This window comes from Triticum aestivum, chromosome 7B (assembly GCF_018294505.1).
Source record: "Triticum aestivum cultivar Chinese Spring chromosome 7B, IWGSC CS RefSeq v2.1, whole genome shotgun sequence".
Taxonomy (NCBI): domain Eukaryota; kingdom Viridiplantae; phylum Streptophyta; class Magnoliopsida; order Poales; family Poaceae; genus Triticum; species Triticum aestivum.
Window position 1 is genome coordinate 691036135 of NC_057813.1, and position 22106 is coordinate 691058240.

The 22106-nt window shown below is 40.8% G+C and overlaps 1 pseudogene; it reads left to right on the top strand.

The window, feature by feature from the left end:
- The window catches only part of LOC123158484 (L-type lectin-domain containing receptor kinase IX.1-like), a 44300-nt pseudogene extending 23223 nt beyond the window's left edge, over positions 1 to 21077 (top strand).
- The last annotated feature ends 1029 nt before the right edge of the window (positions 21078 to 22106 follow it).

The window sequence follows — 22106 nt, forward strand, 5'->3', positions numbered from 1 at the left end:
TTGTGTGATATGCAAAAGAAGAAAGATACAGATAACAATATTGTCAAATTGAAGTTATTTCCGTTTTCACTTAGAGATCGTGCTAAAGTTTGGTTTTAGTCTTTGCCTAAAAACAGTATTGACTCTTGGAACAAGTGCAAAGATGCTTTTATCTCTAAGTATTTTCCTCCCGCTAAGATCATCACTCTTAGGAACGATATTATGAATTTTAAGCAACTTGATCATGAGCATGTTGCCCAATCTTGGGAAAGAATGAAATTGATGTTTCGCAATTGCCCTACTCATGGTTTGAATTTATGGATGATCATACAAAATTTTTATGATGGATTGAATTTTGCTTCTAGAAATCTTTTAGATTCGGCCGCGGGAGGCACGTTTATGGAAATTACGTTAGGAGATGCTACAAAATTGCTTGATAATATTATGGCTAATTATTCTCAATGGCACACCGAAAGATCTTCTAGTAAAAAAGTGCATGCTATAGAAGAAATCAATGTTTTGAGTGAAAAGATGGATGAACTTATGAAGATGTTTGCTACTAAAAATACTCCTCTTGATCCCAATGATATGCCTTTGTCTACTTTGATTGAGAATAATAATGAATCTATGGATGTGAATTTTGTTGGTAGGAATAGTTTTGGAAACAACGCGTATAGAGGGAATTTTAATCCTAGGCCCTATCCTAGTAATCCTTCTAATAATTATGGAAATTCCTACAACAACTCTTATGGAAATTTTAATAAGATGCCCTTTGAATTTGAGAATAGTGGTAAATAGTTTATGAATTCACAAAAGAATTTTAATGCTTTGCTTGAAGAGAAACTGCTTAAAGTTGATGATTTGGCTAGGAACGTTGATAGAATTTCTCTTCAAATTGATTCTTTAAAGCTTAGATCTATTCCTCCTAAGCATGATATCAATGAGTCTCTCAAAGCCATGATAATTTCCATTGATGAGTGCAAAGAAAGAACCGCTAGGATGCGTGCTTCCAAAGATGCCTTTATTAAAGCATGTTCTTCCAATTTCTATGAAAATCAAGATGAAGATCTAAAAGTTATTGATGTTTCCCCCATTAAATCTTTGTTTTGCAATATGAATCTTGATGAAACTGAATATGATCTTCCTTTACCTAGAAGGCGTTCTAAGAACTCGGAGTTTCTAGATCTTGATGATGAAATTGATAAAAGTGGGATTGAAAGAAATAAAAACCTAGATGTTGCTAAACTCACTATTTTGGATCTCAAGGAATTTAGTTATGAAAACTGCTCTTTAATTGGTTGTATTTCCTTGTTGCAATCCGTGCTAGATTCTCCTCATGCTTATAGTCAAAATAAGGCCTTTACCGAACACATTGTTGATGCCTTGATGCAATCTTATGAAGAAAAACTTGAGTTGAAAGTTTCTATCCCTAGAAAACTCTATGATGATTGGGAACCTAATATTAAATTAAAATTAAAGATTATGAGTTTCATGCTTTGTGTGATTTGGGTGCTAGTGTCTCTACTATTCCCAAAACTTTGTGTGATTTGCTAGATTTCCGTGACTTTGATGATTGCTCTCTAAACTTGCATCTTGCGGATTCCACTATTAAAAAGCCTATGGGAAGAATTAATGATGTTCTTATTGTTGCAAATAGGAATTATGTGCCCGTAGATTTTATCGTTCTTGATATATTATTCTTGGTAGACCTTTCCTTAGAACGATTGGTGCAATTATTGATATGAAGGAAGGGAATATTAGATTCCAATTTCCCTTAAATAAGGGCATGGAACACTTCCCTAGAAAGAAAATAAAATTACCATATGAATCTATCATGAGAGCCACTTATGGATTGCCTACCAAAGATGGCAGTACCTAGATCTATCCTTGCTTTTATGCCTAGTTAGGGGCGTTAAACGATAGCGCTTGTTGGGAGGCAACCCAATTTTATTTTTGTTTTTTGTTTTTGATTCTGTTTAGGAATAAATAATCCATCTAGCCTCTATTTGGATGTGGTTTTATGTTTTAATTAGTGTTTGTGCCACGTAGAACCTATAGGATAACCTACGATGATGGTTGATTTGATTTTGCTGAAAAACAGAAACTTTGCACGCACGGATATAATTTTGTTAAATCACATAAACGTGTTTTTGCGTTGATTCGTTTTGCTGCTGTTAAATAAACAAATTCTCCAGGACTTCCTATTGTTGTAGGATTTTTAGAGTTCCATAAGTTTGCGTTAGTTACAGATTACTACAGAGTGTTCTGTTTTTGACAGATTCTGTTTTGCGTGTGTTGTTTGCTTATTTTGATGAATCTATGGCTAGTAAAATAGTTTATAATCCATAGAGAAGTTGGAATACAGTAGGTTTAACACCAATATAAATAAATAATGAGTTCATTACAGTACCTTAAGTAGTTCTTTGTTTTCTTTCTCTAAAGGAGCTCACGAGATTTCTATTGAGTTTTGTGTTGTGAAATTTTCATGTTTTGGGTGAATTCTTTTGATGGATTATGGAACAAGGAGTGGCAAGAGACTAAGCTTGGGGATGCCCATGGCACCCCCAACATAATCCAAGGACAACAAAAATTCAATGCTTGGGGATGCCCCGGAAGGTATCCCCTCTTTCGTCTACTTCCATCGGTAATTTACTTGGAGCTATATTTTTATTCACCACATGATATGTGTTTTGCTTGGAGCGTCTTGTATTATTTGAGTCTTTGCTTGTTAGTTTACCACAATCATCCTTGCTGTACACACCTTTTGAGAGAGCCATACATGAATTGGAATTCGATAGAATACTCTATGTGCTTCACTTATATCTTTTGAGCTTGATAGTTTTGCTCATGGTGCTTCACTTATATCTTTTGAGCTTGATACTTTTGCTCATGGTGCTTCACTTATATCTTTTGAGCGTGATAGTATTTGCTCTAGTGCTTCACTTAGATCTTTTAGAGCACAGTGGTGGATTTGTTTTAAATAAACTATTGATCTCTCATGCTTCACTTAGATTATTTTGAGAGTCGTTAATAGCATGGTAATTTTCTTAATGTTAATATACATGGTATTCAAGATGTGTGAAACTTTCTTTTGAGTGCGTTGAATACTAAGAAAAGTTTGATGCTTGATAATTGTTTTGAGATATGAAGATGGTGATATTAGAGTCATGCTAGTGTAGTAGTTGTGAATTTAAAGAATACTTGTGTTGAAGTTTGTGATTCCCGTAGCATGCACGTATGGTGAACTGTTATGTGATGAACTCGGAGCATGATTTATTTATTGATTGTCTTCCTTATGAGTGGCGGTCGGGGACGAGCGATGGTCTTTTCCTGCCAATCTATCCCCCTAGGAGCATGCGCGTAATACTTTCCTTTGATAACTTCTAGATTTTTGCAACAAGTATATGAGTTCTTTATGACTAATGTTGAGTCCATGGATTATACGCACTTTTTCCCATCCTTCCACCATTGCTAGCATCTCTAATACCGCACACTTTTCGCTGGTATCATACACCCACTATATATCTTCCTCAAAACAGCCACCATACCTACCTATCATGGCATTTCCATAGCCATTCCGAGATATATTGCCATGCAACTTTCCACCGTTCCGTTTATTATGACACGCTCCATCATTGTCATATTGCTAGCATGATCATGTAGTTGACATCGTATTTGTGGCAAAGCCACCGTTCATAATTCTTTCATACATTTCACTCATGATTCATTGCATATCCCGGTACACCGCCGGAGGCATTTACATAGAGTCATATTTTGTTCTAAGTATTGAGTTGTAATTCTCTAGTTGTAAATCAATAAAAGTGTGATGATATTCATTATGAGTGCATTTTCCAAGTGAGGAAAGGATGATGAAGGCTATGATTCCCCCACAAGTCGGGATGAGACTTCGGACTTTACAAAAAAAGGAAAAAAAAAGAGAAAGGCCAAAAGAAAAAAAAAGAAGGCCAAAGAAAAAAAAAGGAAAAATAAATAAAATGAGAGAAAAAGAGAGAAGGGACAATGCTACTATCTCTTTTTCCACACTTGTGCTTCAAAGTAGCACCATGATCTTCATGTTAGAGAGTCTCATATGTTGTCACTTTCATATACTAGTGGGAATTTTTCATTATAGAACTTGGCTTGTATATTCCAATGATGGGCTTACTCAAAATGCCCTAGGTCTTCGTGAGCAAGCGAGTTAGATGCACACCCACTTATTTTCTTTTGTAGAGCTTTCATATACTTATAGCTCTAGTGCATCCGTTGCATGTAAATCCCTACTCACTCACATTGATATCTATTGATGGGCATCTCCATAGCCCGGTGATACGCCTAGTTGATGTGAGACTATCTTCCCTCTTTTTGCCTTCTCCACAACCACCATTCTATTCCACATATAGTGATATATCCATGGCTCGCGCTCATGTATTGCGTGAAGATTGAAAAAGTTTTGAGAATGTTAAAGTATGAAACAATTGCTTGGCTTGTCATCGGTTGTGTGGGGAAGATGGAGCATAGCCAGACTATATGATTTTGTAGGGATAACTTTCTTCGGCCATGTTATTTTGAGAAGACATAATTGCTTAGTTAGTATGCTTGAAGTATTATTATTTTTTATGTCAATATGAACTTTTGTCTTGAATCTTTCGGTTCTAAATATTCATACCACAATTAAGAAGTTTTACATTGAAGTTATGCCAAAGTATCACTCCACATCAAAAATTCTCTTTTTATCATTTACCTACTCGAGGACGAGCAGGAATTAAGCTTGGGGATGCCTGATACGTCTCCAACGTATCTATAATTTTTTATTGCTCCATGCTACTTTATGTACTGTTTTGGACTATATTGGGCTTTATTTTCCACTTTTATATTATTTTTGGGACTAACCTATTAACCGGAGGCCCAGCCCAGAATTGCTGTTTTTTTTGCCTATTTTAGTGTTTCGAAGAAACGGAATATCAAACGGAGTCCAAACGGAATGAAACCTTCGGGAACGTGATTTTCTCACCGAACGTGATCCAGGAGACTTGGACCCTACTCCAAGAAGTAACAGAGGCGGTCACGACGGTGGGGGGCGCCCCCCTAGGGCGCGCCCCCTTGCCTCGTGGCCCCCCTGTTTCTCCACCGATGTACTCCTTCCTCCTATATATACCTACGTACCCCCAAACGATCAGAAGATGAGCCAAAAACCTAATTCCACCGCCGAAACCTTCTGTATCCATGAGATCCCATCTTGGGGCCTGTTCCGGAGCTCCGCCGGAGGGGGCATCCACCATGGAGGGCTTCTACATCAACAACATAGCCCCTCCGATGAAGTGTGAGTAGTTTACTTCAGACCTTCGGGTCCATAGCTAGTAGATAGATGGCTTCTTCTCTCTTTTTGGATCTCAATACAATGTTCTCCCCCTCTCTCGTGGACATATATTCGATGTAATCTTCTTTTTGCGGTGTGTTTGTTGAGACCGATGAATTGTGGGTTTATGATCCAGCTTATCTATGAATAATATTTCAATCTTCTTTGAATTCTTTTATGTGTGATTGAGTTATCTTTGCAAGTCTCTCCGAATTATCCGTTTGGTTTGGCCAACTAGATTGGTAGTTCTTGCAATGGGAGAAGTGTTTAGCTTTGGGTTCAATCTTGCGGTGTCCTTTCCCAGTGACAGAAGGGGCAGTAAGGCACGTATTGTATTGTTGCCATCGAGGATAACGAGATGGGGTTTTTATCATATTGCATATATTTATCCCTCTACATCATGTCATCTTTCTTAAAGCGTTACTCTGTTTTTAACTTAATACTCTAGATGCATGCTGGATAGCGGTCGATGAGTGGAGTAATAGTAGTAGATGCAGAATCGTTTCGATCTACTTGTCTTGGACGTGATGCCTATATACATGATCATACCTAGATATACTCATAATTATGCTCAATTCTGTCAATTGCTCAACAGTAATTTGTTCACCCACCATAGAATTTCTACGCTCTTGAGAGAAGCCACTAGTGAAACCTATTGCCCCCGGGTCTATTCTCATCATATCAATCTCCATTACTTTATTACTTGCTTTGTTTTTACTTTGCCTTTTACTTTTCACTTTGCATCTGTATACCAAAAATATTATTTATCATCTCTATCAGATCTGACTCCCGTAAGTGACCGTGAAGGGATTGCCAACCCCTAATCGTGTTGGTTGCGAGGAGCTATCATTCTGTGTAGGTACGAGGGACTTGTGCGTGGTCTCCTACTGGATTGATACCTTGGTTCTCAAAAATTGAGGCAAATACTTACGCTACTTTGCTGCATCATCCTCTCCTCTTCGGGGAAATCCAACGCAGTGCTCAAGAGGTAGCACTTTCTTGTGCTGACCTGGCTTGGTGGAAGCATCAGCAGCATACTCTTTCTTGAGCACCTTCTTCTTTGAAGTCACTTCCTCAACTTCAAAGTCTTCATCCTCTGAATCTGAAGTTTTCTTCTTCCTCTTCCTAGTGTGTGCCTTAGGCAGGTTGCTTGGTGTGCTCCTGCTACCCTCATCAAAGCTGCCAGAGGGACTAGTGCCCTCACTTAGGTCCATCTGCTCCTCAGACTTGTTCTGGCTGTCACTCTGATCAGACATTCTGACACTGCAACTGAGAGCTGACCCTGTGAATAGTTGTAGATGAGATAGAGCAGATGAGCATCACAAAGTGCGGAATTTTTGCAAAAAGAATGAGTCAAAAACTTCGTTTTAGTTTTCCACAAAAAGCATTTTGGAGCTATCGATTTGTTAAACTCGGTGACACCGAAGCAACTTTGGAGTCTAAACTAGTGGAATCGGTCAGACCAAGACACAGTGTGGTGATTCCAAGTTTGCTAGGGTTTCACAAAGTCCTGAACTCGGTCACACCGATTTGCAATTTTCGGTCAGACCGAAAATCACATGTGCAATGGCCTAAGCAAAACCGGTGAGACCGTTTCTATAATCGGATGGTCCGAGATGAGTTTGGCGGAAACCTAACCCTAAATTTTCAAATCAAAACTAATCTAATGGAAGTTTTCTCTGGATAGATTGATCTCATACTTGGTAAGAAACATGGCATTGTCTTTGTGCTAAGAATCGGAGGTAAAAGAATGCACAGAGTGTCGAATTCATACCCTAACTTGGCGATGAGCTCGCTACGGCCACAATGGAGGTGATGATTTCCATTGACGGCAGCAGAGACCAGCGGTGGGTGGCCACTGGCGAAGAGAGGATGATCCGGAGACCTGAGGCGGCAGAGCAGGACGCGCACGGGTGAAGAGGTTTTGGAGGAATTTCCAAAATTTGACCCGTCTTCGCCCGTGCTGGGTTTTGTCATGTTGGGTTTTGTCGATGATGACTTCATGTAGATGTTGAAGATGTGGATGCTCATTTTTGATGTAGATCATTTGGAGCAATCCATTGGAGTGAGTTGCACTTTCAATACCTACATGGGTTAGTCCCACAAGGAACAAGCAAGGATATCCATAGACATAGAGTGAAGCACACACATAATGATGTCCATGAAAGCATTTGATTACCTTGTCCCTTGTATTACCAACAAGAGGGTTTGTGACTCCTTGAAGTAGTGCAAGATATGGAAGTTGTTTGCACTTATCCTTGCCAAAATGAATATGAGTGAAGTATGTTGGCGGAGTCACCCTCAAGAACTCTCTAGTTCTTCCTCTTCGGGATCCACATCATCTTGATGGGAATCCTTGGAGTTGTAGATGTACTTAATGAAGTAGAACTTGATGTAGTCTTGGGAACCCACTTGACCAAGGCCTTTGGAGCATCTTCAAATGCATCAATCTCCTCTTGAAACTTGTCCTTGCCTTTTAGCTTGTGGTCTTGTGGTGGAAGATCATCTTAGCTTGTGTCCCCTTGAAGGAAGTAGGATCATACTTCTCTAGTTGAGGAACAAACTTCGTCTTGGCATATTGATCGTCTTCCCACTCAACTCCATTGGCATTGAACTTTCGTTCAAAACCAACACCTTGATTCTTCCGGTGCCTTCCTTGCTTGCGTACAATTTCCTCAAATTGTTTACTTCCGGCAAGGCTCTTGTAAACACCTTTCTCTATAATTCCCTTCAATAATATATTTTCTTGCTCAAGTGTAACTTGGCTAAGAGAATTATTACTGTAATCAAGAGAACTACTAGAAGCAACAATATTGGATTTAGCGTGATTATTGTTACTACTAGAAGAAGAATCTTTCCTGCCCTTGTTGCTAGATTTTACTTGTGGCTTGTAAGTAGACAAGAGTAAACGCTTGGCAATGTAAGAATAAATTTTCTTCCGAAGATCGTCATCGATGGCCTTTAAGAACCCATGTTCTTGCTCAAGGTTGAGCTTCTCGAAGCATAGCTTCTCATGAGTTTTTAGAAGTTCTCGGTGATCTTATAAAGTAGTTTCATGAGCTAACTTAAGAGTGCTTAGTTCTTTAGTTAGACACTCAATCTCCTTCTTATCATTGTCATTCGTTTCATCTTGATTAGCATGATTAATATCATTTTCATCATAGTATTCATCACTAGAGTTGTCATCATCGCCGTATTTAGGGGGCAGATAGTTGTCATCATTCTCTTCTTCTTCGTTGTCTTCCATCATAACCCCTCTTTCTCCGTGCTTGGTACAAACATTATAATGTGGCATGAAACCATTCTCAAGCAGGTGGATGTGAAGGGTTTTCGAGTCGGAGTAAGACTTCGTATTCTCATAGATAGGGCATGGAGAACACATAAAACTATTCCGCTTGTTTGCCTTAGCCACTTCAAGAAAATTATGCACGCCCTTAATGTACTTGGAGGTGCGTGTGTCACCATACATCCATTGCCAGTTCATCTGCATACATTATATATAATTAAGTGTGTCAAACACCATTACAGACCATCATGAATAGAGAAGTGACCAATTTAATAGAAGTTCATCATCACATTAAAACCAAAGTACAGTAGCTGTCAAATGTTATTTTGATAAAATAAATACATAAAGTTCATACACTACAAGAAATATGTCAACTTGTGACCTTGACTATTGGTCACTGAAAGGTCATTGTTTTTCATTTGCGACCTTTTTGTGACAAAAAACAGAAGGTCAAAAGCTGGCGGTCGTAAACTGAAATTAACGACCTTCTCTGTGAGAAGGTCGTAGACGTTTATGACCAAAACAGAAGGTCGTTGAACCCATGACCTTTTGTTTTGGTCACTGGCTGTCTGCCCAGGCCACGTCGGATCCGACGTGGCAATCTGACGTGGCAAAATTGCGACCAATTCAAAAGGTCGTTACTTAGAATCAACCCGATCCATTTCGGTGCTTTAGATGGGCCGAGCCCATTAATTCAGCCTTTTTAATATTTTCCCGTCAATTTTTCTTTGATTTCATGGGCCTAGCCCAACATTATAGCCTTTCTATTTTCTGGGCCATGGCCTTTTTGGCTCAACAATTCCAGATTTTTTTATAATTACATTTTTCTTTTCTTGTTTTAAGATGGGTCAATTGAGATGGGTCCCAATTGTAAGTTCTGGTAATTGGTCCCAGTTGTCAGGTTCTAGTAAGTGGGTCCCATCAAGGTCATATTCTTCGAATTTCAATTTCATAGTAAATAAATAGCTAGTATTTAAATTGGCAGAGACAAAAAAAATACAAGTAGTACTTAAAATAACAGCAGCCAAAATCAGTATGGAGCTGCTACTATATAAATAACACATAATACATCTTCAATCACTGTTTTACAAGCTCTATGTGTAACAACTACAGAATCAGTATGGAGCTCTATGTGTAACAACTACAGAATTTACAAGCTCTATGTCTCTTCAATCTTCTTCAACATGGAGCTCCTTCGATAGAGAGCACAAACTGGGCACCTGCAACGTCACAGGAAGGCAATTTTAGTGCTCCATCAAAGAACCAAGTAAATTACTCTCAATCATACAAACAAAGTTTAGAGAAAACCAAACATGAACAAGCACTTATTATGCAAGACACATACGTACACATCTCAGGAAAAGCTTGGAAAGAGAAAAGTGTCAAAGCAAGATGTTATCAAAAGCATGATTTACAAGTTTGTCTCTGGGACATACGATAGCTGATTTTCATATAAGACAGAATAAGTAAAACTATTCATGTTTGCCAACCCAGACTCTAAATGGGACTCTAACCAAGACCATCCAGAAGTGACCCGAAGAGCAACCCAATATAGTGACTGCTACAGTTCATATTTTGATAGTAAAACTAATGTGTAATCATATAGATGATAAAATACATGGCACAATATCAGTACATCTCCAAACAGCCAATAAATCTCATAGTACCACAAGGACATGCACCTGCAGTACATCCTGCATTGCAGGTTCACATCAATAGCTCATAGCAAGGTTATCAGTTCAACAACATTAATAGCACCTCAAGCATCATCAGTTTAAAAAGAATGAGCACCAAAACAAAAGGGCAGTAGATACCTCTTCAAACTTTTTTTCGAAAATCAGCTCATCCTCTTGACCGCTCCAGATATCGTCCTTGTGCATTGCTCAGGAAATTATAAATTCTGGTATAGCACACAAGAAAATATCAGAGTATAAAAGTGGCATAGAAACTACCAAAAAAATCTCATGCTTATTGTTATTGCAAGAAGCCATCGATCAGATTTTGAAGCTAATAATAATTAACATGTACTTATCACTTGTTGGAGTTGGTTCTCTTCAATTAATAAATTCTTGAAGTAGAACAAGACATGTTCATTCACGGTACAGTCAAACAGAACTAATCTTTGCTGAGTAGGGCTACACATAGTACAGTCAAGCAGCTAAATTATTCAACATGACAACATATTCCCCAATTGTAAAAAGACATCGAGCCAGAGACAAATAGCAGCCCAATAAAGCCCAAGCAACGACAGGCCTTGGAAAAGGTCATGGGAGTAGCAGCCCATTAGGACAGCCTGGCCTGGTCGCGGTAAAACTGCAGCTGAAACTTATATCTGATGGTCAGAAACAACCTCAATGCGAAATCTGACGGCTGAAATCACTGGGGGCATGAGAGAGCTCGGTTTAGGTGCGGTTATACTATCCTAAATGGCAATTATGCACCTGAGATCATACCAGTTATACTACAATAAAGAACACACCATCCTGAACTACATGGCTAAACAATTGTGCGTCAGTTGTTTCAAACAGAACAAATGAGGCAGTTCCACCAAACAACAAACACCTCCTGACTACCACCGAGGAGCAAATAAGTTACACGCAGCTATATTTGCTACAGATCATCTATCAACACGATATTAATGTACACCATACAGAATATTGTTTCCAGTTAGTACAAGTTAATTTAATACTCGGCTCTTTATTTGTGTCCATTTAGTGCAAGTTCATTATCCATGCATATAAAGTTTTGCTCCTAGCCAGCACCATGAGTCCTCTCAGCTACCTACCCAACTACAAGTTAGGAGGCCACTACTGTTAAACCAACTCAAGTGAGAGAGCCAGCAAACTAGGTGGGATCTTTCCTTATCACTAAAATTAAAAATTTGAGCACACCAAAAATTGATTGTGTGTCATAAGATGATCCTGAGAGTGCAGCACCATGTTACCATCTCTAAAGCTGATGAGCCAGCAGCAAAAATTGTGTAACATATGTATAACTATTGCAAACAACCTTAGCAGAACAAAATTTCATGCAAAATGTTGGTATAACCAGTAGATTATCCCCTAACAGAAGCTAATTAGGCTCCAATACACAAGGCACATCAAGCACAGACTAAATAAGCCACGACCATGAAACAGAGCATGGTATTACAACAGCTCAGAGATGGAGCTAGAGGTAGGAGATGGACTCACCGGAGAGGAGGTTGTAGTCAAAGCCGCACACAGGCGCCGCCGCCGCCGTCACCCTCTAGAGGAGACGCTGTCGCTTCATTGACGGACTCATCTGGTACAAGGAGATTATCAAAATGCATCACACTCATGATCATCAAAACGCAGCAGCAGGAGCAAATAAAAGTTTAGCCCATCATGAACAGGGGCGCTAGGCAATCCAGTAGCAATGTCATATATAGGTAATAATAACAGGACCTTAGATAATTTGTTTTCGTTTGTCTCTGTTTTTGTTGTGCAGCAACGAACAAAGCTAGAGCGAGGGATAGCACCAGAGCAGAGCGGACCTTGGTCGTCTTGTGTGGCAGCAGGAGTATTCAATAGCAGCATGAAGGATTTGTAACACTATTCTTTCATGTCAAAAGGACTACATGAAGACTTGCTTTCACTTGGGGAAACCAAGCTAAGTAGCAGTCCAGAGAGACAGTACAAGTACATGCATTAGATAAACGCCACTGTAGAAATTGCAAGGTGAGGATTATTACACACGACACTGTAGAAGAAAGGAGGGACATTATCTCTTTATAAATGCACAAGAGCCACATTGATCATGTTGTTTAAAGAAAACATAAACTCTGCATTTTTCGTAATCTAGTACTCCATGCAGTGCTCTAGTACAAAGTTAGCCTTGACAAAATTTTAGTAGAACAAAATGTTCTATGCTGAACAAATAAGTCATAACTCTCATCCTAAGCTCTAACTGTAGAAACTATCAATCATTAGAAAAAATAGATGGACAGTAAAATCCAGAGGAAGGAAGCCTGCTCTTTCAGACTCGACTGCTTCATCCAGCACAAAATTCAGCAGTAGGTCATATCCCTTTAAAGTTCCTGTAACTGCAAATATGCATATGCCACATCAGTATATGACTGCTAGCAAGAACACAGCAGGAGATAAAACAAGTAGTACCTCCGTTCACAAATTAAGATGTTTTGGATATTTCAATATGGACTACATATAGAGTGAACACTAAAACGTGTCGATATACATCTAATTCATAAATAAGTTGGAACATCTTATATTTATGAACGAAGGGAGTACATGGGTTTCATAGACCTGGCCACCATAGGAGCTTAAATAATTTTCAACTACTAAGGTAAGAGACGCCTCATACCCACACACATCAAAATCTATAGAAAAATGCCCAACAAGAAAGAGGTGCAAGCAAGCACAAGCCTGTAACTGATTTGCGATAAAAAGCTCGTGCATCAGGCTAACACATGATGAATTACCATGATCCAGGTATAACTTCTATTTCCCACCCCACCCGTTTCCTCACTGTAGTAATAGGTATCCTAGCACATATTTCTAGACTAGATAAACTCACATAAGGCATTTGTTTTGCTGACTAGAATGACAACAACCAACAACTCACCAACTAAATCAGACAAAGGCCAGCTAACAAGTCGCTTTAGTAACATTTGCAGCATTCTGTACGAATCTCTCGACACCAAACACTGCAACGGTGGCAGAGCCTAACGCAAAACAAATAGGGAGCCCTCTAGTTGATCTGAAGATGTATCTATCATAACACTGGGAAGGGACAGAAGAAAAACGAGGGAATTTGGGCTGTGCGAATCGAATCAACCTTGGCGGTCGCCGGTGAGCTTGACCTGGACGCCATTGTCGACGAACTTGGCCAGGTTGAGTGCCGTATCCTTGCACCCCGCCTGAGCAAAAAAATAGACAGGAAAGCATCAATGCCACGCTTGCACCAACACGAATTGAATCACCGAACCAGCCTGCTGCACCAGCTTACCATCTCACCAGCCAAATCCTCCTCCGCCGACCTGCAGCTCCATCATGAACTGGGAGACCATGAGCGGCTCCTTCCCCTCCCTGAGCTGCACGATCTTGGGGTCCAGCATGAGCCCACACGGAAGCACGGCAGCTCCACGGTCCGCCCCCGGGCCCGGAACTCGTCGCCGGCGAGCACGATGGAGTGCGGGCACTTGGCCCTGTCCTCCTCATCCAGCAGGTCCGGCAGGGACGCGCCCCCGAGGGCATACAGGTCGGCGAAGACGCGAGCCCGGCGGCGGTGGCCTCGGCAGTGACCTTGCGGAGCGAGCCGCCGGTGCGGGAGGAGTTGAGGCGGCCGAGGTCGAGCCCGAAGACGATCCTCGACGGCGCTGCCTCGAGGGACTCCCGGTGCGCACGCACGGAGGGCCGCGCCAGCGCGCCCCGCCCGCCCGCCGCTCGAGGGCTCGGGAGTCGCCGGAGGCAGAGCAACGTCAGAGTTGGAGTCGACTGAAACCCTAGCCGCCACGGGGTAGGGTTTCGGGCTCCCCCTGTCATGGCCGCGGGGTTGGGGTTCGACCTGAGCTGGTGCTGGGTTGGATCTGCCGCACGCCGGTGGTGGGGTAGGAGGTCACTGGCGGGGCTGGTGGAGTGGAGGTCGCGCCGGCCGATGGGATCGGGGGAGAGGAGGTCGCGGGAGGGAGGGGTTGGGGTCGGGGGTCGCGGGACTGTGGAGGGAGGGAGAAAGAAAGGAGGCGGAGGAGGGGGGTGGGTGGAAAATGTCCATGAGGACTAGGGTTTCGGCTTAGGTGGGCTTAGGGTGAGGACTGCCGTTGGATCCGCGAGCATCCGACGGTTGTCGATCCATGATCCGCGTGAAACACCCACAGACCAATCAAAATGCAGCACACGGGTACGATGTCATGACCATCTAAATTGGTCGTAGTTGACTAAAAAATTGGTCATGGTTAAATAAAATTTCATTTTCCATTTTTCGAGTGCCCAAAATGAGTCTTTTTGTGAAGGACCTACCAAAAATTTGTTGCAAATTAGTATCAAATCGTTTTTCTACAATAGCAGACCATATTAAATGTACAAATAACCAAATGGTTGGGTGTCAAAACTTTTGATCCACCTCTCGTGAAAAGGATAAATTTCCACTGATTCAGTTGGAAGCGGGTCAAATTTGAACTACAGTTGCCTCATAGATTGCTCTTTATTTTTTCCAAAAATCATTTCTAGGTACATAAGTATCTATTTAATAAGAGAAACACCAAAAAAATTCCAAGATTCAACCACTAGCTAGGAAAGGTCATTCCCGCCATTTTAACCGCATTTTAAAACAGGCATAAAAACAAAAAATTGGGAAACCTCCGCATTGTTTCATTAGATGTGACCAAGTTTCCAGAAAAAATAATAAACTTGTAATACAGTAATTATTTTAAAAAAGTGTTTTCAGAAATGACCTATCATCTATGAAGATTCATGGCTTTCAAGCCAAATGATCAATCTTATGGCCACATCCATGGCATAGTATGTTCAAATGACCTCATATCGTGCAAAAGGGTGCATCTTGGAATGACAAACAATGTTGCCTAAGGAAGTTTTCATTTTATTTGGACGAAAAATTCATTTTCCATTTTTTCGATTGCCCAAAATGAGTTTTTTGTGAAGGACCTACCATATATTTGTTGCAAAATTAGATCAAATCAATTTTCTAAAATACTAGGACATATTTAATGCACAATTGACCAAATGGTTGGGTGTAAAAAGTTTTGATCCACCTCTCATGAAAAAGATAAATTTCCACCGATTCAGTTGGAAGCGGGTCAAATTTGAACTGTAGCTGCCTTGTAGTTTGCTCTTTATTTTTTCTAAAAATCATTTCTAGGTACATAAATATCTATTTAATCAGAGTAAAACCAAAAAAATTCCAAGATTTCGATCACTAGCTAGGAAAACGGTTATTCCCGCCGTTTTGACCGCATTTTGAAACGGGCATAAAAAATTCAAAAAAATCAAAAAATTAAAAAACCTTCGCATTGTGTCATTATATGCAACCAAGTTTCTAGAAAAAATAATAAACTTTTAATACGGTAATTATTTTAGAAAAGTGTTCTCAGAAATGACCTATCATCTGTGAAGATTCATGGCTTTCAAGCCAAATGATCAATCTTATGGCCACATTCATGGCATAGTTTGTTCAAATGACCTCATATAGTGCACAAGGGTGCATCTTGGAATGACAAACAATGTTGCCTAAGGAAGTTTTCATTTTCTTTGGACGAAAAATTCATTTTCCATTTTTTCAAGTGCCTTTTTTTGTGAAGGACCTACCATATATTTGTTGCAAAATTAGACCAAATCAATTTTATAAAGTACCAGGACATATTTAATGCACAATTGACCAAATGGTTGGGTGTAAAAAGTTTTGATCCACCTCTCGTGAAAAATATAAATTTCCACCGATTCAGATGGAAGCGGGTCAAATTTGAACTGTAGCTGCCTTGTAGTTTGCTCTTTATCTTTTCCAAAAATCATTTCTAGGTACATAAGTATCTATTTAATCAGAGAAACACCAAAAAATTCCAGGATTCCGCCACTAGCTAGGAACAGTTATTCCCGCCATTTTGACCGCATTTTGGAACGGGTATAAAAAATTCAAAAAAATCAAAAAAATTGGAAAACCTTCGCATTGTGTCATTATATGTGACCAAGTTTCCAGAAAAATAATAAACTTGTAATAGGGTAATTATTTTAAAAAAGTGTTCTCAGAAATGACCTATCATCTGTGAAGATTCATGGCTTTCAAGCCAAATGATCAATCTTATGGCCACATTCATGGCATAGTTTGTTCAAATGACCTCATATCATGCACAAGGGTGCATCTTGGAATGGAAAACAATGTTGCCTAAGGAAGTTTTCATTTTCTTTGGACGAAAAATTCATTTTCCATTTTTTCGAGTGCCCATTCCGAGTTGTTTTGTGAAGGACCTACCATATATTTGTTGCAAAATTGGACCAAATCAATTTTCTAAAATACTAGGTCATATATAACACATAATCGACCAAATGGTTGGGTGTCAACAGTTTTGATCCACCTCTCGTGAAAAAGACAAATTTCAGCGGATTCAGCAGGAAGCGGGTCAAATTTGAACTACAGCTGCCTCATAGTTTGCTCTTTATGTTTTTACAAAAATCATTTCTAGGTACACAAGTATCTATTTAATCAGAGAAACACCAAAAAAAATCCAAGATTCAACCACTAGCTAGGAACGGTCATTCCCGCCGTATTGACCGCATTTTGAAACGGGCATAAACATATCAAAAAAATCAAAAAAATTGGAAAACCTCCGCATTGTGTCATTATATGTGACCAAGTTTCCAGAAAAAATAATAAACTTGTAATATGGTAATTATTTTAGAAAAGTGTTCTCAGAAAGGAGCTATCATGTGTGAAGATTCATAGCTTTCAAGCCAAATGGTCAATCTTATGGCCACATTCATGGCATAGTTTGTTCAAATGACCTCATATCATGCACAAGGGTGCATCTTGGAATGACAAAAAAACAGTGAAAAGGACAAATTCCCGCCGATTCAGTAGGAAGCGGGTCAAATTTGAACTGCAGCTGCCTCATAGTTTGCTCTTTATTTTTTCCAAAAATCATTTCTAGGTACATAAGTACCTATTTAATCATTAATACATGGTTTGGTGGCGATACATCGAGGTTTGGACGGTGGCCGAGGGCCCCAACTATAGAGCGCGTAAGCTCGCATGCCCGTCGCGTGGTCACCGCGTGACCGTGGTGTTGCCATGTGTTCTGGGTAGACTAGGAATGTCTAGTGGGTTGGGCACTCCCGAGGTAGGTGCTAGGAAGAAAATTATAACATAAGATTCTCATGAGGAGACCGAAGTATGCTCAAACATGAATTAGCAGCCAAGTGTTTGATTAGCGGTACGGGAAATGCACATGGCCAATGGGCGTAAGTTTTGGCTGAGGATGATCATATACTAAGAAGAATGTCTTCACAAATTTTTAGGGAAATCAAGAATATATAAATAACACTTCCTTCACAAAGTGTTGCTCTGAACAGAATAGGAAAATGAATATTGTTGAATTATTTTTGAACTAGGAAAGGAGGGTTTTTGACATATATGATGAATATATGATCCAAACAATTTATGAGAATTTTTTGGGAATTTTTGGAGTAACAGAAATATAGGTTGCTTCACAACCTAGGGCAAAACTGACACATGGACATGACACATAGGCAAAACTGATGAGATGGCGCCTAGTCATCACAACCCACCATAATTTACAAGGCTATGACCATCTATATTGGTCGTTAACAACTAGAAATAAGACAGCGGACCAGCGTTGTTTGCTTTATGACCATTTTGTGTAAGGAAATTACGACCTTTCTGACCAAAATGGTCGCAATGATTTAGGGTTTGGAGCCCCCCGAACAGCTTTTGACCAATTGGTCTCAAATGGTCATAGATCTATGACCAACTCTTCCAGGGCCACTGACAGAATGTCACTAGTTGACATATTTCTTGTAGTGGTACATAGTTCTCATTTAACAACATATAGCTCTCTAGAGCATCTAATTAAACCGTACATTGAAACTATGTAAAACATTTCAATGCAACAACAAATGCGATCATAATCGCAATTAAGGTAACAATTGATCCAACGGCATAATGATACCAAGCCTCAGTATGAATGTCTTATTTTCTAATCTTTCTAATCTTTAAACGCGTTGCATCCATCTTGATCTTGTGATCATCGATGACATCCGCAACATGCAACTCCAATTTCATCTTCTCCTCCTCAATTCTTTTCAATTTTTTCTTCAAGTAATTGTCTTGTTTTTCAACTAAATTTAACCTCTCGACAATAGGGTTGGTTGGAATTTCTGGTTCACATACCTCCTAGATAAAACATCTATGTCACGTTGGTCGGCATAATTGTCATAAACACTAAATGAAACAAATAGTTACAAAAGACAATATATACCACATCCGAATCACAGACAGGATGAGGGCCGACGGAGGCGGATACCAAAACCATCGCACTATATAATAAAAAACAATATTAAAAGTAAGAAAATTATACAAGTATCTATCTAAATCATACAAGTAAGATTTTTTTTCTTTTAGAAAGAAGATAAGAACAAGAGGCTCACCACAATGGTGCCGACGATGAGATCGGCGCGGCAATCAACGGCGGTGAGGGCGGGGACGGAACAGGACGGATCGCCAAACCTAGAGAAATCTTGAGGAAAATGGAGCTTGTTCAGGGAGCTTCGAGAGGAGAAATTTTAAGTGTGGCTCGGGCATTTCATCGAACACCTCATGTGTATAGGAGGTGAGCTAGAGCGCCACAAACCTCTCTCGTGGGCGGCAAAAAAACCAGAGCAGTGGCTCTACTCGCGGGCAGGGGCGGGGTTATATATAGGCCTCTCTTTAGTCCCGGTTTGTGGCTAGATTTGGGACTGAAGGACAACCTTTGGTCCTGGTTCCAGCCACCAACCGGGACTAAAGGTGTTGGGCCAGGAGCGAGGCCCATTGGTCCCAGTTCCTGTTTGGACTGGGACCAAAGGGGTCAGACAAACCGGGACCAATCGCCCCCGAGGCATGGTCGGCGCCCTGGCCTGATGAACCGGGACTGATGCACCCTTTGGTCCCGGTTCTTGAGTGAACCGGGATTAATGCCCTTATCCTGGCCTGAACCAAAGCCCTATTTTCTACTAGTGCATGGTACCAGCACAAAGTGCCGCTGTGGAGCAACGCCACCGGCGAGATGGCTTCACCACCACCTTCTCCTTCCGAATCACTCCAGACAAGGAAAACTTGCCAAATACATGCGACAGGATGGCCTTCTTCCTCGGGCATTTCCCTTCGGCGATACCGCCCAGCAGCTCCGGCCGCAGCCTCGGCCTCCTCCCTGAGTTCACTAAAGGGACATGCAATGGCCGGATCATCGCTGTCAAATTCGACACTTTCCGCAACGAGCCATATGCCGATATCAATGGGAACAATATCGGCATCGACGTCAACTCCCTCAACTCAACGGCGGTCACGGGCACGACCACCTGGCCGGGAAACAACCTCACATTGCTCCATGTTATGGAAGCCACGGTGAAGTACCACAATGACTCCAAGATGCTCGGTATTGATCTCCTCATTGATGATGTCTTGTATCAGGTAAACGCGACCGTGGATCTTAGCAGATACTTACCAGAGGAGGTTGCCATCGGATTTTCCGCGACGACTAGCGAAGTGGCCGAGCTGCATCAGATACTCTCATGGTCATTCAGTTCCATGCTTGAAACAAAGAAGGAAGGATCTCCACCCGCTAAACCTTACAATTCCAACCAGCAATAACAACCACAAAAAGTTAGTACCAATCCTACTATCTATCCTAGTTCCTCTGCTTTTTCCGTTGCTCTGTGCGGCCGTGGTACTGGGTTGGCGGCGACACAAGGAAAGAAGAGCAAATGAGGATAGCAAAGAAGAGTGTGACAACAGAGCTGACCTCGAGAGAGGTGATGCTGCTGGAGGCCCCAAACGATACATGTACCACGGGCTGGTCGCCGCGACAAGCAACTTTGCAGAGGAAGAGAAGCTCGGCTGAGGCGGCTTCGGGTGCGTTTACCGTGGTTACCTCACACTCACACTTGCATCGGCCGTCAATGGAGACCAAGACCGCCGTGAGGATCATCATCATACTGAAGCATCGCAACCTTGTTTAGTTGCTGGGTCGGTGCGACAGCTGCAAGGGGTTCTGCTTGTCTATGAGCTTGTCGCCGAGAGCAGCCTAGACAGGCACCTCTACAGCAAGGACAACAGTTATCTCACATGGCCACAGAGGTACTACCTCTGTTCATTTTTATAAGACGTTTTAGACATTCAGACACTGTTCAAAACAGTACAAAGCAAGCTGTCTGAAACGTCTTATAAAAACAAACGGAGGGAGTACAACACAATCCTAGGCCTGGGATCGGCGCGGCGCTACCTCCACGAGGAGTGGGAGAAGTGCATCGTCCACGGCGACATAAGCCTAGCAACATCATGCTCAACTCGTCACTCAGCGCCGAGCTCGGGGACTTTGGCTTGGCCCGACTCATCAACCACGGCGCCGGGTTAACACAAACCATGAAGGTCGTGCTCGGCACTGTCGACCACATCGACCCAGAATTCATGAACAAGCGCCGGCCCAGCACCGAGTCTGACGTGTACAACTCCGGTGTCGTCCTCCTGGAGGTCGCGTCCGGCCGTCGTCCAGTGATCGAGACGGCAGAGAGGTCCTTCACGTTGCTCAGTTGGGTGTGGGGCCTGTAAGGGAGGGACGCGATCCTTGACGCAGCGGACGAGCAGCTGAGCGGTGACGAGGCGGACGAGCGGTGGATGTAGCGCGTGCTGGTCGTGGGGCTCTGGTGCGCGCAGCCGGACCAGAGCAAGCGCAAAATGTGTTTAGAGAAGTAACATTCATTGAAACTTTATTTTCTGATGGTTCATTGGCAATTTACCAATAATGAAACTTAAACTTAAAGTAATACTCATTTTTATTCATTTATTACTTTAACTTCATACTTATGTCTTTAAGTTTATGTCTAATAATACTTGAATCCTATTAATCATGTTTATGTCTTTAAGTTTGTGTTGTTGTGCTCGTCTTTTGTATAGACAATAATATTACTTGAATCTACTCCTGGAGTACTGTTCCAGATATTTAGGTTCTATATATTTCAGGATTATTATCCGGAATAGTATAGTGTGAAGACAAACAGTGGCAGTATATTTATTTGTGTAGAAAGAGTAGATTTAGGTTACTAGGACAGAAACTAAATCTTATAGACATGAATTGCATAAAAACTTAGTGAAACATGACTGTTGAAAATTACATATATTTATAGATTAAAGAGCATATGTAGTAATATTTCGACAAAGGCGAGCAGTAATTATACTGATTAATTGACAAATTGACTTGAAGGTGAAAAGTTTCGAAACAACAATGGTTTCATTTAGAAGAATGTAGAGAAATGATTACGCAACAAAATTTGTACAGTTTATTTCAAATGGAAAGCGCAGTGATTACATAATAAATACATATCAAGAAATACAAACCCTAACACTAAACATAAGCTCATAAACACAACTCTAAACCAGTGACAATAAAGGATAAACCCTACACTCTACACCTTAAACCATAAACCCTAAAGTACAACCGGTAGATAAAATAGATTAATAAACCAAACCCTAAACACTAAAGACTAAACCTAAACTCTGAACTAGCTCAATTGATAATATAGGCAAGAAGGAGAAAGTCCTAAAGCATAAACTTTAAAACCTAAATCCTAAACCCTTATACTCTAGTACTAAACATTAAAGCTGAAGCTAAACTCTAAATACCAAACCATATGAGTGATGTAACATATAAAAATCTTGGACATAAAATACAAAAATGGTAAATTCTGACAAAAAATGTAAACCTAAATAAAAACAGTAACATTA